General features: G+C 31.6%; 1 protein-coding gene across 8 annotated transcripts in view; it reads left to right on the top strand.

The window, feature by feature from the left end:
- The first annotated feature begins 2408 nt into the window (after nucleotides 1-2408).
- The window catches only part of LOC106871219 (uncharacterized), a 184726-nt gene continuing 168633 nt past the window's right edge, over nucleotides 2409-18501 (top strand). For 3 of the 8 annotated variants that reach the window (XM_089347662.1, XM_089347661.1, XM_089347665.1), the window contains exon 1: nucleotides 2409-3425. The gene's annotated coding sequence lies outside the window, so the exon portion shown is untranslated. Of the gene's footprint in view, nucleotides 3426-9305; nucleotides 9995-10138; nucleotides 10517-18501 lie in introns of those variants that run through there. The other 5 variants (XM_014917567.3, XM_014917568.3, XM_089347664.1 and 2 more) reach the window with 5 other exon arrangements.

Below are 18501 nucleotides of genomic sequence, written 5' to 3'. Positions count from 1 at the left end.
CCTCATGCCAGTGCTGTGTAAGTGCATCCAGCACATTCTGTAAAGTGGTTGATGTGAGAAAGAGCATCCAGAAACCATGCCACAGTAGACAATTGGAGTCTGAACAGCTCCCTGGCTTGCCAGTACCTGTCAAACCGTCCAATATGGAAAACAAATGTTAAACACTGATGATGATGATGATGATGACGATGATGATGATGATGACGATGATGATGATGATGATGATATCAACCAGTTTTTCAAAACTCCCAAAAGAAACGTACACTCTCTCTTTAAAAGTGGTGGTGGTGGTGGTGATGATGATGCTGATGATGACATCAAAGTACATCTGAAGAGGGTGTGAAGAATTCTTTGCAAACATTCTTTTATTCTTTTACTTGTTTCAGTCATTTGACTGTGGCCATGCTGGAGCACCACCTTTAGTCGAACAAATCAACCCCAGGACTTATTCTTTGTAAGCTTAGTACTTATTGTATTGTTTTTTTTTGCTGAACCGCTGAGTTATGGGTATGTAAACACACCAACATCAGTTGTCAAGCGATGGTGGAGGGGACAAACAGACATACACACATATATACATATATATATACGATGGGCTTCTTTCAGTTTTCGTCTACCAAATCCATTCACAAGGCTTTGGTTGGCCCAAGGCTATAGTAGAAGACACTTGGCCAAGGTGCCACGCAGTGAGACTGAACCTGGAACCATGTGGTTAGAAGCAAGCTTCTTACCAGGTAGCCACACCTGTGCCTATGATAGAGAATAATTAATATTCCAGATGAATTTTAATTTTCACTTGATTTTTTTTTTTGTAACAAGTTTTAGTTTTGAAGAATGGGAGAACAACTATGTTGTAAGCACAGAAAGAAAGAAAAGAAAAGGAAATGATATGGTGAGTGGATGATACACCAGCACTGTGTCACCCTTTTGATACCAACCCACTCGAGACCATCCCCTAGTAAATATGATAAAAACTTCCCATTTTAAAGTGCTTTGAATTAAAACCTTCCATCAAAATTTTATGTCAATTTATATTCCAGACACCAGTATAATAATGATAGTTATTTTGCTAAATTCTTTGTTATTCTCAAAATTAATTGAAACAAAGGTAGAATGTTTCAATTGAAATATGTTAACAAAAGGGTTAATGAAAACAAAGAAATAAACCTAATTTTGAATCAGGAATCAATTGTATGAAGTTGTTTGTCACCATTATTGCATATGATCAGCCTTTGGCTACGTTGGTGGTTGAAGATGGTATCTTGCTATGTGTTAGAATATATCTAATGCATATGAGATGTTGGTTTTGTTCCAATCAAACAGAACAACACCAACATGAAAGATAACATCTCTGGTGAAGAAATATATTCAAATTTTGCTGAATGGGTCCAGTTTTTTTACACTAAGGAATAAGTATTTCTGAGTTCTCATCTATTCCATTTATCCTGTTTACCTACATTTTTTGTTAATTATTGATGACTCTAAAAATTTAAAATGGAGGATAACTCAAATAAAGCTGTTAAAAAAAAAATGTCTACAATGAAAAGAAAAATATTTTATGCTAATGATAATTCTTGTCATCGAAAAGCAAGGGAGACAATTTCAAAATCAAAATTGATCAAAAATTGAGTAGAAGGATGCAGTGATTTGTGAGTCTGATCTTTAGCCTATACATTAACACCTCTGGACATCTTTCACTTTTACTGGCCCTTCTTAGTGAAACGTTTTCCTTGTTTTAACTAAATATTAGAATAAACATTTTGAGTAAAAACTATTCATTGTTTAAGCAATTTAAAACAAAGTTAATTTAAAGAATTTCTAAAGGATGCTTTCTACATATAATTAAGTGAGAGCTAACATGTTAAACTATTAAACTATATTTGTATAGAAATACATTACCATTGTTAAATTTTGAAAATAATGAAAAATTTTGTAGAAGAATTTTGTTATTATTAAGCTGGCGTTTGGACTATAAAGCAACATGAAATTTGGATGGAATATTTCAAGATCACTTTAAAACAGAAAGTTTGTATCATAGAACCAAGGGCAGTGTCAGGAGGGTTGATATTAAAAAGGTTAATACCATGAATCAAAAAATAAATAAAGCCAGAAAAAATTCAAATGTTTCTGACTTAAATTGACCAATGAAATAAATAAATAAAACCCTATGTTGTACAGATATATATATCAAAAGACTTTTTGACATTAGTATCAAATATTATATGTATAAAGAATTCACTATGTTGATTCACATATCTATATAATGGTACTTTTGAGAGAAAGAAGAGTAAAAAACATTAAAAAAAAAGAGAGATGAAATAATTTTAATGTTTTTACTCCCGTATATGAAAACGAATGAACCAATAATTAAACTGCTTATACAGAGAAAAACAAATGTGTCAACCACTACAGTGAGAAGTTTATATTCACACAATGTTGTTTGTAGTGTGCTGTATTCACAGATGTTGGCCCAGAAACAACACGAGTAACTCACTCGCCTCTTTAGAATTTACACACATACACGCGTGCACACACACACACACACACACAAGTTGTGTGATTGACGCTAGAAAGATAAGGCTAATGATGGAAATTTCTGTAACATTCTGGAATTAAAACTTGAATTAACTGCTTTTGCTTTGGCACAAAATGAATTGGATTTATTCAGGATTGTTTCTACCTATTTCTAAAACTATGAGTGACTATATTTTCTTTTACTTCCTTCTTTCTCTCTCTCTCTCTTTCTTCTTGATTTAAAATGAAGACAATTACTTGACTATCTACCATTCCATTTCTTCATACTGAAGCTGTACAATATAGAGAAATTGGTTTGTCCATGGTTATGGAACTAGTAGCAAGTATTAACCCTTTTATTATATTTCTCTTGAAGTACACAGCCTTTGTTGCAATTACTTTTGAAATAATAAAGAATTTAGTAAATGACTGTCATTATTAAGCTGGTGTTTAGAACACACATTAACATGAAATTTTGATGGAAGATTAATTCAGATCACTTTAAATGGAAAGATTTTTCATCAAAGAACCAACAACAGTCTCAGGTGGGTTGAGATCAAAAGAGTTAAATATATAAATGATATATCTTCAGTCACATACTTATATTAATGAATAAAAAAAAAAAATTCAACATAATCCCCCCACCCATTATATGAAAAAAATGAATGAATCAAGAATTAAACACCTAATAAAGGTGTCAATCACTACAGTGAGAGATTTTCCTTTGTACAATGTTGTTTGTGGCATGGTGTACTCACAGATGTTAATCCAGAAATTACATGGAAAGACCACATGTATGTAACTTGAGTGCCATTTTGGAATGTACATTCACATGAAGTGAGACTGACACTAGAAAGACAAAGGCTAATGATGGAAAACATCTACACCGCATTTGATGAGAATACTTAATTGTAAGTAAATTTTAATTTATACTCTTTGATTTCACTAAGGATAAATTATTTCTATGCCTGAAGGGAGAAAAATAAAAGGAGAACCCAATTATCTTACCTGACCATCAGAAGGAAAAAAAAAAAAAATATTAGGAAGCGCTAAAGAAATCTGCTACGTTAATGATACAACTTCGTTAATGATAGGAGATAAATAAATTTCATTCTGAATCAGGGACTATGATCTATATATAGGATGTTGATTGTCATGATTATTGGTTTCAAATTTTGGCACAAGGCCAGCAAGTTCAAGGCGGGGTAGGGGACTAGTAAATTATATTGACAGCAGTGCTCAACTGGTACTTATTTTATTGATCCCAAAAGGTTGAAAAGCAAAGTTGACCTCAGTGAAATTTGAACCTAGAATGTAAAGTCGGATGAAATGCCGCGATGCATTTTGCCTGGTAGGCTAACAATTCTGCCTGCTCACTGCCTTATTTGTCATAATTATTGACTATGAATGATCAGCCATTGGCTGTTGGTCAGCAACAGTATCTGGCAATCTGTAATTCTATCACACACCAGATGATGGTCTGCTTCATTCTACCCAAATAGAACAGCACCAGTAAGAAAAACAGTTTTTCCAATGAAGAAACACATTTGAATATTCTATCAATATTTTCCCAAACCAATTCTACCAGTTCATGATCAAGATATTCACTCTTAGAATGGTAGATGTTATGTCTTATATTATATTACTTTTTGGTCTATTGCATACTTAAGAAGAGTTGTAAAAATGATTGAATAGCTTCTGTTATCATTTACCTTTAACTTGTTTCAGCGATTAGTTTGCAGCTATGCTGGGGCACAACCTTGAAGGATTTTGTCAAATTCAAACAAATTGATACCAGTACGTTTTTCTTAAAGTTTTGTACTGGCTGTGTGGTAAGAAGTTTGCTTCCAAACTACATGGTTCTGGGTTCAGCCCCACTGTGTAGCACCTTGGGCAAGTGTCTTCTACTATAACCTTAGGTCGACCAAAGCCTTGTGAGTGGAGTTAGTATATGGAAACTGAAAGAAACCCACCATAATCGCTGACCAAACACCATTCAATTTTTTTCTCCGTGTTTTTCTCTGTATTCTTTCTGTTGAAGAGCGTAGCTTGAAACGTTACAGACTTTCTGTATTCCCAAGCGTTAAACTAATACATCACTTTGTTGTTTACACCACCTGTCCTCGTCTGTTGTTTTTTTTCGTAAATTCCCCCATATATATATATATATATATATATATATATATATATATATATATGTATATATTTGTGTGTCTGTGTGTCTGTGTTTGTTTCCCCACCATCACTTGACAACTGTGTTTACGTCTCTGTAACTTAGCAGTTTGCCAAAAGAGACTGATAGAATAAGACTAGGCTTACAAAAAATAAGTCCTGGGGTCAATTTGTTCAACTAAAGGCGGTGCTCCAGTAAAAGAATAAAAGAATTCTATTGGTCCTTTTTTTGCTGAACTGCTTAGTTACAGGGATGTAATTAAACCAACACTGATTATCAAACAGTGGTGAAGGACAAAACAAAGCATAACGACACACACACACGCACAAATATAATACAACTTCATGGACTTTGATAGATTGTGTAGTCCCTAGTACTTTGTATGGGATTTCATCCATTTCATGAAACAAGGAGTGGACAAGTAAGGGGAAATAACCTTGTAGGATAGAAAAAATTGTAGAGGATTTGTTCAAATATACCAGTTCAATTCATTTTGATATAAACATGTATGTATGTACATATATATATATATATATATATATATATATATATATATATATATATATATATATATATATATATATATATATATATATATATAATACAAAAAATATATATGCATTTATACACACATATATGTATATACTTTCATCTACATGTGTATATAGATACATATCAGGGTACAGGACGTTAGAACAATGAACTAGACAACGGAACGAACACAGGAAAACAGAAAGCCACTTGGAATTATTCATCAGCTGCCTCTATTCTAACTCGACGTTTCGAAGATAAGGCAGGTCGTACTGTAGAATAGTCTCTTCCTGAGTAGTGGATTAACATATATATATATATATATATATATAGTTTTAGGGAAAATAACGAAGTTATTTTAATCTATAAAGCTCAATTTAATTTTTATTTTTTTATAAATTGATTTTAATTGAGTTTTTACCTGTAATTTTGGATTTTGTCCTTAATATTATTATTATATATATATGAAATCAAACCCAGAATCACATAAATACAAAGTGAACGTCATAACCACATAGCTATACCTGCGCCAATGTTCTATTAATTCATTGCAATGCCTCCTTGCTGTAACTGCATAGTTCATATAGAATTAAGTGTAGTACTCGTGTGACGTATGTATAGATTTTATTTTCTCAATAAGTGACAAAAAAGCAAAAGCAAAAGCAAGAACAATATTTTATAATTTTAGAATGAAAGCACTTAAAACTTCAAGCAGTAAGTCTGATAAAATTAAAATATCTTAACATGAGAAAATATATTTCTTCGCATAATAAAACGAAAAAGAAAATGAACAGAATTTGTTATTTTACACGCGTAAGCCTAAGAACTTGTTGGGAAAAAAATATATATAAAAATTTTAAAAGATCGTTGTTTCAAATCTAGTGCTAGTCTCCTCATCATCTAGGAAATACGTTACAGGTTATTTGGTAGTTTATGGATTATGTGTGGAATCAAATAGGTTCTTTACCAGCGTAACAAAATAGGAATAAGAAAAATAACAAAGCAGTAATTATGACACTACATTAATGGTAATAATAATGGATTGTTTAACAATTAATAAAATTATTCCATTGGTATATGAAATGAAAAATAAGTTTGAATAACCCACCCACCCACCAGATTCTTATAACATTAACAAACGGTATGGTGTTAGAAAAGATATGGCGCGAATTTTCAGCGCTGTACTAATTGTGCGTGTTCATGTTTTCTTCCATCAATTCTTCCTTCCTTCAAGGAGAAAACATCCCGCTGCGTCGATCTGATACAAATATAACTGCAGCTATATTTGTCCGCTCTTCTTTCTCACGCTCACTATTCATTCTCTTACTATCTTCAATTCAGATTTTTCCATCACTTTTCTCACATCCTTCTAAGATTCCATGGTTTTTCTTTTCAACAGGGAAGAAGAAATAAACATTAAATTTATTATCATTGAGCAAAGGAAAAATATTGCTTCTTTGTTAGTGACAGAAACGAAGTAATATGGCTTAAAACAACTAGAAAATTATTTTACAGAAATGAAAATTATTTTATTCCCAAATGGTTTTCTCTGTAATTTCAACGAACCAAGTTTTAATAATATTTTTGGAGACAAATTTTAAAACACATTCGCAGAAATATTTTCTTGTTTTTATAAATGATACGACTAGCCTATTGCACGTGGTAATAAACAATAGCTTAAATCGCATGACCTTTGACCACATAGTCGAAGTAATGTGACAAAAGATAGAAAATGGAATAGACAGGATGAGAGGTAAAAAATATTTCTGCTATGTTTTTAGAAATTTAAGACCCTTACATAGATAATTAAAACTTAAAATATATGGATTGTAGTTTTATTTCTCTATTAGTAATATTAACTGTTAAAGAATTTACATTTTCTGAGAAAATTTTAATTTTCTATTTAAAATATTTAGGTGAATGTTGAACTGACGTCCCTATTTTAATCTTGGACTCGTCCGTATTCCTGATTATAAAGGAAGTGAATATGACTGCCTGTCAGTGACGTCAGACATATTTGTGAGAGTAGAAAGACGAGTTGCTTGTGGAAAAGGGAGGAAGTGAGAGTAAGAGTAAGAGAAAAATAGACGGAGAGGAAAAGAGAGAAGGTAGAGAGAGGGGGAAATGAGCGAAGAGAAAGATATATATATAAGAATGAGAGAGAAAGAATTGAGAAGAAGCCAAATAATGAAGGGGCGGATTTAATAGAATGAAAAATTAAAAATAAAGAAAAGGTAAAAAGTCAAATGCAACAGAGAAAACGAAAGAAGAAAATAAGATAAAAGGGAGAAAAGAAGAAAAGCAATAGTAAAATATCAAAACGAGAGATTGAGAGAAGGAATGAAATGAGAAAAAGAAAATAAGTATGGAATACGGATGGAACGAGGAAAATTTGAAGTAAAGGAATGAACGAATGAAAGATAAAGAAATAAAAATACGAAAACGGGAAGAGTAGTCAATGAATCAATGTGGAAGACAGAACGAAGAAGAGGACAGGGACGAATAATTGGAAAAGAGAGTAGATAAAGGTCAGAGAATTATGGAGAGGAGGCATGAATAGATAGATAGATAGATAAAGATAGGTGGGGGGAGGGAAATGGAGATGAATAAAAAGAGAAAGTAAAAGAAAAACTAGGAAAAGAAACATATATGGTTAATATTTAGGTTGGTGATGATATTTGGAATAAATGAAAAGAAAAATATTTCAAGAATAAAAGTGATAATAAAAATATAAGCGGGTGGAGGAGGGCTGAAGACCTGTCCTTGATCTAAAGTGAGGCCATTGGTCAGAATATATTCCTGTCTAGAAGAACCCTCACTCCCATCTCACAGTAACCCTTCAATTATTCCCCGATTGTTTCATTTTTATTTTTATTTATTCCTATTTTTTTAAAGCTGACCAGAACTTTTTTGCGTGTTATTCTTTTCTTTTTCTTTTTTTCTTTACTTGTTTCAGTCACTGGGCTCTGGTCATGCTGGGGCACCACCTTGGAAAGGTTTCAGACGTAAAAATCGACTCCAATATTTTTAAAGCCTGGTACTTATTCTATCAGTTTATTCGCTGAACCGCTAAGTTTTTAATTTTTTTTTTCATTTATGAAATGACCATTTATTTTTTTTTTCTAATCTGTCAATTATTTTACAATCCTACCAAAGAAATTTAAATCCGAGTTTAAAATAAAAGTAAATTTTAAAAAGAAACTAATTGTTGAATAAAAAAAGTAAATAAAAATCCCTCCCCCACCAAAAAAATTAGATCTGAGCTGCGTATTTAAAGTGAGTCAGAGAAGAGAAAAGAAAACCAAAAACAAGTGCAACTTTTCTTTCTGCTAAGGTGAAGAAAGAAAGACAAATTGAAATAAGAAAAACCATTAGAAAGGGTTTCATTTTAAAAACCAAAACGTAAAACATAAAATTTATTTCTTTTCATTATCATCAGAAATATATGAAAACTCTGTAAACAGATGAAAAAGTTTATAAGATGATTTATTAAAAAAAAACAATAAATAAAAATTTAAGAGAGAAAAAAAAAAGGTTTAGCCGGGGTAAAGTAAACTATCAACGCAGCCATCTGTCCGGCCGAATGTTCGGTAGTGTTCGTTTGTTTCCGTGAGTAGTCGGCTGAACAAGTCCGTTTAAGGAGGGTAGTGGTGGTGGAAGCGGTGGTAAGACTATCGAGTGAATGAGACAGAAAGAAAGATAGACTATAATATAAAAGTTGGCCTCCTCTCTCACTGCCTTTACCTATATTCTAAGTCTTATTTAGTACCGAATAGCTGTACAGTATAGTCAGTAAACGTAGTGAGTGTGTATATATATATATATATATATATATATATATATATATACATACATACATATACACAGCTCTACGTCTATATGTATGTCTGTCCTCCTTCCTTCGCTGCTCTAGAGCCGCCACCTCTGTATTCTATCTTTCCGTCAAAAGACGGCATTTTCCACTGTTAAAATAACTGTTTTCGTATTTTATGAAAATACAGGGAGTTTTCTGAACAAAAAAAAAATTATATAATATATGATTTATATATATATATATATATATAGACAAATAATAATTTCAAATTTGTTATTCCACTACCGCTAAATTTTAACAGTTGCGTATACATATCTGTATGACTGTGCGTGTGTCAATACATATATAGATATACATATATATATATACATATAGCTTTGTATATAACAATATATATATATACACACACATACACAAACACGCATATATATATATATATATATATATATATATATACACACATTTATATATATATACACATTTATATATGAGATTATGTATGTATATGTGTGTATATATGAGCAAGTGTATGTGCGCTGCGATGAACTGAAGGTCACATCAGAATCGTAGTTATGCCTTGGCTACTAACACACCGCTTTCCATAACAACCCGGCACACACGCACACACATGTATCGCTGTATACATCTGCGCACGCGCGCTTCTGTGTATGTCTGTAAATATACAGTTTTACTCCTGTCACATGTATACATTCTGAACGTCAGTATGTATAACAGTGTGTAACCCGTCTTGGTTCCTGTAGTGAGTTATATACATATATATATACACACGAAAACAATATAGTATATATATATTTATATTTATCTATATTTATATACACAAACCTGGACATATATATATATATATATGTATGTGTGTGTAAATATATATACATACATGTATAAATATATTTTTAATTTTTCCTTGTCACCGATAAAATATCTAGCAGAAGCCTCTTGGATCGGTAAGTTTACATATATATAAATGTGTGTGTGTGTGTGTATGTATATATCTATATATATATTTATATATATATATATAATGTGCGTTACGTACAATACAAAATATTCTTATTGTTTCCTATATATATAATAATAACATCTATCTTGTTTTCGTTAAGCGACAACACACGTTCAACTATCCATCCATACTAAGTCTTTTATTGTACTTCAACCCCTTTAAGTGACGAGCACAAGTTAAGAAACAAATTAAATATACGATTGCTAAAAACTTCCAAATCGTAAAGTTTACAATATTTTAATACTGACAAAGTTTTTTAAATGTTATATATATATTTGTGTGTATATATATATATTTTTTGTCAAACTTTAAACCTTCTCATGTTTCGAAGCCAATTCCCTCGATGTATTTACGTCTGTTTGATGATAAATTAACTACTCTGGAGATTGTTATGAATGAACCATCTGTCTATACGATGTTGAAATCATATTTAAGCGACGAAAACTACCACGAGACGAATATTTATGTCAGTTAATCCTTAACTTGTGTTGATTTTTCTCATTTATTTTACTATTTTAACAAATCTTGTATTATTTTCATATACTTTCTATTCATCTCTTCTGAAGCCGGTTTTTAACTCATGTCTACACAGACACTCACACACACACACACATACACTTATAGAAACACACATATTCAAAAACGATGTTGATATTTGTTTTTTAAAGTTGTTAATTTGTCAGATTTCCTTGTTAATATTTCAACTTTGTTGTTTTCTTTTTCAAATCTATAACTATTTTAATTTTTCAGAAAGATTGTCTATTCATTCGTATTTTCTGTTTCTTTTGTGTTTTAACCCACACCTACATGTCAGTTTAAAAATACCCACCTGTGTCAGACAAGAACCTCGAATCAATCAACACAATTCCTACCTATATCTGACAACCCTTCGCTTTAAATACCTTGATGATGTTTTTGCTCGAACTGCTGATGTAGTGAGTTCGAATTTGATACTGTGCGCGAACCCCCTTGTTGTAGTAGACAAAACTAGCTATCCACCCCTTGTATATAGCATCATTGTTTCGTTTTGTAGACAAGATTATTGTGAGATATTTATGTCTCTATACATATTTATCTAGCTATTGCTTAATATTTACGTTTAAACAAAGCCCCATGTTAATTAAACTTCTTCCCAGATACTTTCAAATTTTGATTCCCTCCTTGCATCTGTATATCCCAAATGACATGCTTTATTCTTTGTCTGTGACTCTGTTGTTGAAATACCCCCTCCCCCATTTGTTTATTTTCAATTCTTAAAAATGCCAATATATAATTATTTTATAAAGTAGTTTAATCACCTTACCCCCCCCCCCCCCACGTATAGGAAAACAGTAAAAGTAAAAAACCCTAATTCAAATTCTTCATACCACCAATTTACCAAGTTCTATGTGTATTGTCTTTATTGTTATATCTATAATCCGATGATGGTTTAATTTAAATAGCATTCGTAAAAAAAAGCCCAAAAACTATCCACTGCCCCCCCCCCCCAAAGACAAAAAAAACGGGGTGGCATCATGTTCACAACTTCAAAATAGTTTAAGTGAACTTTGAAGATTAAAAAGATTTCAGGACATATTAAATTCTTGAGAATTTCACAGTATTACAATATATAATATGAGCAAAGAATGATTTATTCATTTTCATAGAATTCCTTTGTTAATAATATATAATTAAAATAAAGGCAACCAAAGTACTGTTGGGTTTTTCATTTGGTGCTATTGTTTCTGTAATGACGGGTTTTTTTTATCTGAAATTGTTGGACGTCACCGAAAAGTGCTGCGTTTGTTTAAGATTTTTGTATTCCCGCCTTCTCGATTGTGTGTGTTAAAACTTCCTTAAAGAAATTCAATCTAATAAGCAAGCTCTTCTCTGATGTCTGTATGTGTATGTGTGTTCCTTCCTTCTCTCTCTCTCTCTATCTGTGTGTGCGTGTATCTGTGTGTATGTAAGGAATCTTGGCAGTCTATTTCCTTCCTCTGTCTTTCCTCCGTTCTCTCATTTCTTTGGCGTCATACATCTGTCTTCATTTCCCGGTCTTCTTTTCTCCTCCCGCAACTCATTACTTCTTCTTCATCTTCTTCTCCCCCCACCTCCAGAAATCGATTCGCGAAAAATAAGACCAGTTGAGTTTGATAAAGTAGAAGTATTAGTACTGGTGATGGTGGTGGTGGGGGATAATTGAGTTATTGTTGTCTTCCTCTTTTCTCTCTTTTCTTAAATTGTTTGGAAACTTTTGAACAAAAGTGCTAAGTTTTAAACTGAATCTCTTAATCTGTAAAGTTTGATGATGAATTGTTTAAACTTTTTGGATAAGAGGATAAAATTCTTTGTTTATTCTTTTACATTGTGTTTCATATTTGAGTAACCAATTCTTGAATAAATTATTTAGTCAGCTGATAGCTACTTTTTACTCTGTAACATAGATATATATAGTAAGAATTTTCTGAACAACTTTACATAAAATCTAGAATTATAAAAGACCGCCTTCAAATATCTTCTAACTTTCCCATGTGTCTTTTTGTTAAATGAATTTTTAATCTACAGTTTTTAGCGGTTATTTTAAAATGTGGTAACTTATAAACCCCAGAATTTCAATTTCCTTTACCACCTGGTTTCTAAATCTATTTCAAAGTCTGTTAATTCAAATTATTAATCAATGAAGCCATGACTTGAAATATATTCCCGCCTTCAATAAATTATCTCCTATCAACACACCCATCATTTAACCCCCTATTTTTCCTTTTTTTTTTTTTTTTTAAATTTTGCCTATCAATTTATGTTGGCATTAGTTTGGATACACTTTAATTTTGCCATCGTCATTCTTGTCATTGGTTAGTTCTTTAGTCTTTTACATTTTTGATAATTCATTTTTAATTTACCAAGTTTTACTTGTACTCAGATTTATTCAGATGGTAAAATAATTGTTCTTTTCTTGGTACTGTACAAGATTATAGATATGTTGTTCATTTATAAAATCAATATCTCGATACATTTGGAATGTGTAGCTTGATTTTGTGGGGGGGGGGGTGAGTACTTAGCGTGTGTGGAGATGATCTCTTTTAGAAATATAACATTGATGAGAAAGAGCTAACAAAGAATTGTTAATGATGTGAATATTTTGGCTTGTGGAGAATCTGTCGCAAAAGCTTATGTGATGGATAAGCATTCAGTTCTTCTACATTTGGTTTTCAGTTGGGAATCTTTCTGAATCTGAACTCATTATCAAGCATTTTCATATTTAGAATATAGGAAATAATGAAGCAGCAGTTGAAATGGTTGCTCAGAGAATTTGAAATAATCATTTAATATATCTTTCATGTAAAGCAGAACACCAAAATGCCTCCTTGTAGGAAGGAGTAAATAATTTTTCAAGATTTGGCAGATTAAGTCTCCAACTCGAAATGGCAACATGAAGTTTTACTATACTTAAAAGACTGACTTAAATTTGTAAAGGTTTGGAGATGAATTTCTTTTTCATTCTCTCTCAATTTCCCTCAGTATTTAAATTGGTTTTCTTGTGAATATAATGATTTCTTTTTGTATGGCTAGATACCCATATAAATTATAAACTAGGAGTTGTTTTTGTTAAAGGAAAAAAAAAATGAGCAAAGAGAAATAACTCAAGTGAGACAATGACATGATCAGTAGTTCTCAACCATTTTTTTGCCTGGACCCCTTTGATTCCTATTTTACATGGATGGACGGCCCTCCATAGCTATTTGATGTTTAAAAAAATCCCTTTATATTTTTAGTATTAAAATATTGTTAGGAATTATACAAAAAATTATTAAAATATTTTATTTATTGTAGAAGTATAACCAATTCATTGCACATAAACTTTAACAAAATCTTATATGGACCCCAGTTGAGAACTGATAAATTAAGATAAATTAAGGGCTGACACACTGAATTTTCTAAGTTAGTCGAGGTCTCTCTTCTAAGTTGAAGAAAGCAAACAAAAACCTAGTGGCATTTGTTGATGACTCTCAAAGGAAACTTACCTTCATGTCTGTTAGGCAGTGTGACAACTGTAGACATGCTTTCAGTGAAGCTGAGTCAAACAACTGAGAAAAGTTTCAAAAATTGAAGAATATTTTCGTGTATGTCTTTTTGTATATTTCTCTTTAACTTACTTGTATTTAGGCTATTGGCCTATTTGTTATTAAATTTAAATAATCTAAAAGAAAAAAAAAGTTGAAGGAAATATTTGTTATTTCCTTCAACTTTTTTTTTTTCTTTTACATTATTTTAATTTTCATTACTTTTTCTATAAGTTGACTGATTAAGCAAGCCCACCCTTACTGATTAGCTCCAGTAAAACTGTGTCTAGCTGTTGGCTTGTTATACCAACAAATATCAGATTTTTTTCTCCCCTAAAAATTTTTTAATAAAATTTTGTGAAATTAATAACTAAATTTCTTGAAGTTATTTCCCCGTTCTTTTGAGTGGTATTATTCCCACTAGGCTTTTGTTTCTTTTCTCAACATGGAGGGAAATTTGGATTTAATGAAGAGGTTTTTGTATATATCATTCAGTACTTTACCACTTAGCCTCATCAGTCATGTGAAGTAGAGCATGCAGAACCATGTATTGTGTTGAGGAATACAACACAATGGTTGGTTATAAGATTTGGTCTGATTTGACTATATGGCCAAGTTGTGTAGTACCTTAAACTTTATATCCATTGTGTCGATTACCCCATGCACTTGAGCTGATGTGAACTGCTTCATGAGAAAATATGGGCAAAAATTATTACTTATTTAACCATTTTGTTAACATATTTTTGTTGAAATATGCTTCCTTTGTTTCAGTTATTTTTGAAAATAATGAATTTAGTAAAATAACTTTGTCATAAGGCCTCTGTTTAGAGCAATTTGAAATTTTGATAGGTTTTAATTTAAATCACTTTAAAGCAAGGAGTTTGTATTTTAGAATGAGGAATAGTTTCAGGTGAGTTGATGTCAGGAGGTGTCTTGTGGTGCAATATAAATAAGAACCATCAATGGTTGAGCTTGTATGATGCCTAATAATGTAAAAGTTTGTTAGTTTATATCCTGTCTCTCGCATTCTCAGTGGGTACAGCAAATGGTACATATAATTCATTACTCTTTTGTGGAATTGGTCAAATGTTACATTTGTTTGCAGTGCTGAGCTTCTGAATTTCTTTCATAGAAAAATAGACTCTGATAGACAACAATCATCTTAACCAGCAAGAAATTTATCTTTCATTTTAATGCTTGGCCAAATAAAGTTGAAATTGTCCCCATGGAATTTTGTTAATCACAAAGGATTAAATTTACATTTACATAGATGTGCATAATGATGAATCAGGATTTTTAGCAGAATGTAACGACATATTTCATCTGTATGTGTTTTTGTTTGACTGTTGAGCCATGAAACTCGGTAAGAATAATTTGTTGTGCATATAAATTAACTCAAGACTACAGCAGAAGACTCTTTCCCAAAGTGTTGTGCAGAGGGATAGAATCCAGATTCATATGGTTGCAAAGCATACCTCTTAACCAGTTTTGTAGAACAATCCTTGGCCATTTTAAATATAAAACAATTTGCAAAGCAATTTATACATAGACTACAAAACAATTTATATATAGATTACAAAGCAATTTATATGTAAAATTTCTCATTGTTGGCTCCTGGTTATGAAAACTACAGATAGGAAATATATTTTTTAAGGAATGCCTTTACAAATAGTACAGATTTTTAAAACTTGTTCTTAAACATATTTGAGCACCCTTCAGTTAATGCATGCTAATGTCTTTATTTTTATCTCTGTGGACAGAAAAAAAAGTTGGCCTAATCTAATTTCAATCCTTGTTGGGATATTTTCAGAAATTATACATCTTCCTTTGTCTGTCCATAGAGATATGTTTACTGTTATTTATAGTCACTAAATATTCTGACTTCACTAAACTGGTTCATCTGATTTGCACAAATAGTGCTTTCACTTGTTATGTAGTCAATCATTTAATTATTGATGTTCTAAATAGTGTGTTGTGATATTTTGAATTGTGCACTAAGATATACTTTGATAAGCAATATGAGTATTTTACCTGTTATTGTGACAAATAACTGAATGTAGTTGGGGTAATGGAAACAAGTGTCTTTTTTTTTTGTCTCTGTTGACAGCAAACGGATAATTAGCTTGATCTGGTTTATGTCCTAGTTTGGGTCTTTTTCAAGATCACACACCATCCATTGCTTGCCTACAGTGAGAACACATAACTATTGATAGCTATTAAACATCAGGGTTTCTTTAAATTCTTTAGTCCAAATTGGCATAGTTTTTTTGGGGTTTTTTTTTGCTGGTTACATTATCATTTATAAAATTATAGATGGCACCAAACTGTGTATTTCATAATTCAACATGTACATTAAGGTATATATTTATAAACCATAACTGCATACACTTGGGCAAATATAAAGAAATGTTCTTATCTCTGGACAGAAGGAGTGATTGGTCTCTGTTCAGATCTCTTCGTAGACAATACATATACTTTTGTGTGTCCACTTAGATATATATCTTGTAACTATTTATAACTACTAATATTGTAACTTCAGTAAACCAGTTAGTTTAATTTGCATAAATAATAACCAATAATTGAATTAAGTCAGACAAATTCTGGTAGCAACAGTGCTATAAACATAACTTTAAAATCCACATTTTCAATTAAAATATTTTTTTAATCTACAGGCAATAGAAATTTTTACTAGTTTTCATGTGAGAATGAATAGCACAATATATTTCACACCGAACAATTTTAGTAAAGTCAACAAATCTAATCAAATATGTTCAATAATTTGTGTTCATCTTATTTGTCTAGTTTATTTCTGAAGATTTCATTGTCTATTACATCGTTAAACGATGCCAATTAGTCTGTACTTTAAATGACATTTCATTATTTTACTTAACCAGCACAGATTTTGTTTAACTTCAAATTGATGGTGCTTAATAACGTCTCACCGTTTGTTTTCAATTGATGCCAAAAAAATAATAATCAAGTAAGCTAAAATAAAACTTGAGATTAATTATAGAATTTTTAATTGATATTATCACTTCAATTAAAAATTACATAATTTTAACTTTTACTTTCTATTTCTATGACAGAGACACAACTATATCAATTCTAAGAAATATTTTTGTAACTGATATTGCTTCAACTCAGTAATAATTTGCAGGAATTTCGTTTGGGAAAATATATTCTACCAATGAGATTCTTGTACATTGGCTCATCCTTGGGTGGTCCCTGTAGGATAGCAGTTTTTTTTATTTCCTTGCTTAACTGTTCTCTAGAAATGGAAAATCAGACACTATCAGTGGTTTCTTCCATGACCTTTCTTACAGAGTTACCATTTTCGATGACTTACAAGACACTTTTCAAAAGAAAAAAAAATAATGAACCTTAAAAAATTTGCCTTGGGTCCTATATGTAAAGTTTGAGCCTATATTATATGCTTTGACCCTTTAGTTTAATTTGCATAAATAATAACCAGTAATTAAACTAAGATAAATTCTGGTAACAACAGTGACATAAACAACTTTAAAATCCACATAACTTTAAACTAGTCATATCTGGCCAAAATATTGTTTTATGTTCAAACTGACCATCTTCAACCTCTCACGCCTACCCTACAATGTCATCATAAAAATAAGCAATTACATCATTCAAATCTCAAAGCTACAAGATAATGCATGATTAATTCAAAGCAATATGAATAAATGGGCATTATATTTGATAGATTAATCTGAATGCTAAGGGGTTAATGCACTAAAAATCTTTGTTTTTCCTGAAAATGAACAGCTATTGAAATTGGGTTGTTTCTAATATGCTTGTGTGTCTTTTATGCCATCAAATATGGTAACATTGAAGAATTGAAAGGCAGCCAGCTGGCAGAAACATTAGTATGCCAGGTGAAATGCTTAGTGGTGGTATTTTGTCTGTCTTTACACTCTGAGTTCAAATTCCACCAGGGTCGACTTTGCCTTTCATCCTTTCAGGGTCGATAAATTAAGTACCAGTTTTGTACTGGATCGATCTAACTGACTAGACCCCTCCCCCAAAATTTTGGGCCTTGTGCTTAGAGTAGAAAATGATAAATTAAGTACCAGTTGTGTACTGGGGGGGGGGTCAATCTAATCGACTGCCCCTCCTCCCCCAAAATTTCAGGCCTTGTGCCTAGAATAGAAAAGGATAAATTAAGTACCAGTTGCATACTGGGGTCAATCTAATCGACTGGCCTCCTCCCCCCAAATTTCAGGCCTTGTGCCTAGAGTAGAAAAGAAGATTGAAGAATTGATCTCAGTAATGAACTGGTAAATCTTTATGAAGCCCAAGAAGATAAAAGGCAAAGTTTAGCATCAGTAGTATTTGAACCCAGAGCCCATAGAAAGCTTTAACTAATACTATGATGTTGTCTACGGTCATTGTTCTA

Source organism: Octopus bimaculoides, chromosome 2 (genome assembly GCF_046866305.1).
Source record: "Octopus bimaculoides isolate indiv1 chromosome 2, ASM4686630v1, whole genome shotgun sequence".
In the NCBI taxonomy this organism is placed as follows: Eukaryota; Metazoa; Mollusca; class Cephalopoda; order Octopoda; family Octopodidae; genus Octopus; species Octopus bimaculoides.
This window is presented reverse-complemented; position numbering and strand designations above follow the sequence as displayed.